The sequence below is a fragment of the Schistocerca americana genome, chromosome 1 (assembly GCF_021461395.2).
Source record: "Schistocerca americana isolate TAMUIC-IGC-003095 chromosome 1, iqSchAmer2.1, whole genome shotgun sequence".
Lineage (NCBI taxonomy): Eukaryota > Metazoa > Arthropoda > Insecta > Orthoptera > Acrididae > Schistocerca > Schistocerca americana.
Window position 1 is genome coordinate 890,472,672 of NC_060119.1, and position 4,458 is coordinate 890,477,129.

General features: G+C 39.9%; 1 non-coding gene across 1 annotated transcript; it reads right to left on the bottom strand.

Moving 5' to 3' along the window:
• Positions 1-3,778: 3,778 nt before the first annotated feature.
• Trnas-cga lies at positions 3,779-3,853 on the bottom strand. Its single transcript has one exon. It is a non-coding gene; the product is annotated as a tRNA-Ser (tRNA).
• Between the last annotated feature and the right edge of the window lie 605 nt (positions 3,854-4,458).

Below are 4,458 nucleotides of genomic sequence, written 5' to 3' on the forward strand. Positions count from 1 at the left end.
AGGGCTAGTAGAAATCCTTGGGTAACAGAAGAAATGTTGAATTTAATTGATGAAAGGAGAAAATATAAAAACGCAGTAAATGAAGCAGGCAAAAAGGAATACAAACGTCGCAAACATGAGATTGACAGGAAGTGCGAAATTGCTAAGCAGGGATGGCTAGAGGACAAATGTAAGGATGTAGAGGCTTATCTCACTAGGGGTAAGATAGATACTGCCTACAGGAAAATTAAAGAGACCTTTGGAGAAAAGAGAACCACTTGTATGAATATCAAGAGCTCAGATGGAAACCCAGTTCTAAGCAAAGAAGGAAAGCAGAACGGTGGAAGGAGTATATAGAGGGTCAATACGAGGGCGATGTACTTGAGGACAATATTATGGAAATGGAAGAGGATGTAGATGAAGATGAAATGGGAGATACGATACTGCGTGAAGAGTTTGACACAGCACTGAAAGACCTGAGTCTAAACAAGGCCCCAGGAGTAGACAACATTTCATTGGAACTATTGACGGCCTTGGGAGAGCCAGTCCTGACAAAACTATACCATCTGGTGAGCAAGACGTATGAGACAGGTGAAATGTCCTCAGACTTCAAGAAGAATATAATAATTCCAATCCCAAAGAAAGCAGGTTTTGACAGATGTGAAAATTACTGAACTATCAGTTTAATAAGTCACAGCTGCAAAATACTAACGCGAATTCTTTACAGACGAATGGAAAAACTGGTAGAAGCCGACCTCGGGGAAGATCAGTTTGGATTCCGCAGAAATGTTGGAACACGTGAGGCAATACTGACCCTACGACTTATCTTAGAAAATAGATAAGGAAAGGCAAACCTTCGTTTCTAGCATTTGTAGACTTAGAGAAAGCTTTTGACAATGTTGACTGGAATACTCTCTTTCAAATTCTAAAGATGGCAGGGGTAAAATACAGGGAGCGAAAGGCTATTTACAATTTGTACAGAAACCAAATGGCAGTTATAAGAGTCGAGGGGCACGAAAGGGAAGCAGCGGTTGCGAAGGGAGTGGGACAGGGTTGTAGCCTGTCCCCGATGTTATTCAATCTGTATATTGAGGAGGCAGTGAAGGAAACAAAAGAAAAATTCGGAGTAGGTATTAAAATCCATGGAGAAGAAATAAAAATGTTGATGTTTGCCGATGACATTTTAATTCTGTCAGAGACAGCAAAGGGCTTGGAAGAGCAGTTGAACGGAATGGACAGTGTCTTGAAAGGAGCATATAAGATGAACATCAACAAAAGCAAATCGAGGATAATGGAATGTAGTCGAATTAAGTCGGGTGATGTTGAGGGAATTAGATTAGGAAATGAGACACTAAAGTAGTAAAGGAGTTTCGCTATTTGGGGAGCAAAATAACTGATGATGGTCGAAGTAGAGAGGATGTAAAATGTAGACTGGCAATGGCAAGGAGAGAATTTGTGAAGAAGAGAAATTTGTTTACATCGAGTATAGATTTAAGTGTCAGGAAGTCGTTTCTGAAAGTATTTGTATGGAGTGTAGCTATGTATGGAAGTGAAACATGAACCATAAATAGTTTGGACAAGACGAGAATAGGAGCTTTCGAAATGTGCTGCTACAGAAGAATGCTGAAGATTAGATGGGTAGATCACATAACTAATGAGGAGGTAATGAATAGGATTGGGGAGAAGAGGAGTTTGTGGCAAAACTTGACAAAAAGAAGGGACCGGTTGGTAGGACATGTTCTGAGGCATCAAGGGATCACCAATTTAGTACTGGAGGGCAGCGTGGAGGGTAAAATTCGTAGAGGGAGATCAAGAGATGAATACACTAAGCAGATTCAGAAGGATGTAGGTTGCAGTAAGTACTGGGAGATGAAGAAGCTTGCACAGGATAGGGTAGCATTGAGAGCTGCATCAAACCAGTCTCAGGACTGAAGATAACAACAACAACAACAGTTACTAGTTGCTGGGACAAATTAACAGGAAAAAGTGATTGTTACAAGTGCCGTTAATAACGAGGCACTACGTTTCACTTGTGGTAATCTTCTTCTTTCAGTAAATCTGCCTTCAGACAGGTATCAACTGCAAGCCCTCTATATCCCTCTATCCTGAGCATCCTCCGCCATTTGCTTGTAACTTCTTCCTCTCTTCGCATCTGTTAATATTCCAAGCCTTCTTCTTTCTCTCCCTCTCCTTACTTCTAATTTTCCTTCATTATTTTCCATGGTAGACAATTGCTACGTAATATCTGTATCGTCCAAGATGTTTTCTCCTTCTGTATTATTCCCATGAAGTTGCTCTCCTCTCCTACCCTGCTCAGCACCTCTTGATTTCTCATTCTGTCGATCCATTTCACTTTCTCAGTTCTTCTCCATAACCACAGTTCAAAACTTTGCAAATATTTTGCTCTTTCTGTGACTGTCCACGTTTCAGAATCATAAGACATCACACTCCAGGCTAAATATTTGGTAAACCTCTTACTAATGACGATGCTTCTGGCTGTCAGCAAGCATTTGACTCTCCCGAAAGCCCCCTTCCCCATGGAGATTCTGCGTCTTACTTCCTCTGCACAGCTTCGGTTGAAAATTATCAAACTTCCCAAATTCTGGAATGGCTGAACCTGTTCTAGTACCATTGTGTTCAGTAATGCCGTATTCTTTTCCTATTCTCATCACTTTGGTCTTGCCAATGTTCAGTTTCGTCCAAGTTCTTTACCCACACTTATAATATTCCCCACCAAACACTTCCTCCGTTTCTGCTAGCACAGTCATATCATTAACTTATTTCATGTCTTTTACTTTTTCTCGTCGCAGAACAAGCCCTTTTGCTTCTTCCAAGGCCTTATCGATTAGCTTTTTCAACATACATATTGAAAAGTGCTGGTGATACACAGTAACCCTCTCTCTCAACCCTTCGAATATCCACTTCTTCAGTTTCATCTTGTTGTACTCGAACCGTCACTTTCTATCCTATATACAGTTGTTTTCTCAATCTTCTGTCTTTGCAACTGTTTGTTTTATTTTCGTCAGTATTTTCAGTAATATTATAAATATCTATTGACTCTTAATATCCTCATTTCTTTCAAGGTCTTCCCTGGTAATACCTCTAACTTCCCTGAGAAATCTCGTTTCTGCTGTTTGTGTATTACTTTTATCATTCTTTCAAGAATTCGTTTCCATATAGCAATACTGGTTTACCCGCGCTCTCAAAAAATTATGAGTTAAATTATTTTCGTATTTTCTTTTGGAGTCTTTAGTTTATCACTCCCCGTACTGAATGATACTTGTTATTCTCCTTCCCTGTATCCTTGTGCATATCATAGCTAATATCAAATCCTAAAAAATTACATCTGGAGACCTTGGTATCACTTATTATTATTGTGGATGAGATATTTCCCATGTGGAGATATTACATTCCCTTTTCCGAAATTTATGCTTTTTGTAGCTCATCTTAATTTTTTTCCTAAATGGTTATATCACCTGCTCATATAAGGCTATACTTCCTGTCTCCAGTTCTTAATCAAGTCATTTACATTAATTAATGTAGCTGGCAGGCTACAGCCTTGATTAAGAGCCTCATTGATAGAGATTTCTTTAGTGTTATTATTGGCAACCGTTATGATGATGATTCTTATTATTATTATTATTATTATTATCATTATTGTGTCCTTCTGTAAGCTCTTTATAGCTTCAATAAGATGTATAGGATGTCCAGCTCTTGTCACTGTGCTCCATAGTTTCCATCTGTTCGCTCTTTTTCCAAGTATATCTGTTATCGAAACTTCCTGGCAGATTAAAACTGTGTGCCGGACCGAGACTCGAACTCGGGACCATTGCCTTTCGGGGGCAAGTGCTCTACCAACTGAGCTACCCAAGCACGACTCACGCCCCGTCTTCACAGCTTTACTTCTGCCAGTACACTCCGCTGCAGAGTGAAAATCTCATTCTATATCTGTTATCATCTGAAATTTATTGCAGATTTGAATCAGACATTCTCCTCTGTCATACTAACAAGTCCGTATTTTCTATTCCTTCCGCTACAATCGCTTCCTGATTCTCGATGATTATTATCATCACCCTTTACACGATGAATTACATGTTCAGTATCCTCATATACTTTCTCTATCTCTTTATCTTGAGCTTGCGACGTCGCCATGTACGCCGAACTATCGTAGGCGTTGGTGTGCTGTCGATCTGATGAGAACAACCCTCTCACTGAACGGTTCACAGTAACTCACACTCCGCTGTACGTTCCTATTCGTAACGGATCCAACTACGGTTACACGATTTTCTGCTGCTGTTGACATTATCCTAAACCCATCTGGCCAGAAATCATTATCTTCTTTCCAATTCAGTGAACCCCATTATATAAGGATTCAGGGTTTGAATTTCATTTTCTATATTTTCGAACATCCCTGCCACGTTAAAACTTCTGACATTCCACCCCCCGTCCCGTTAGTTATTCTCGTGGTCACCTCCAGTA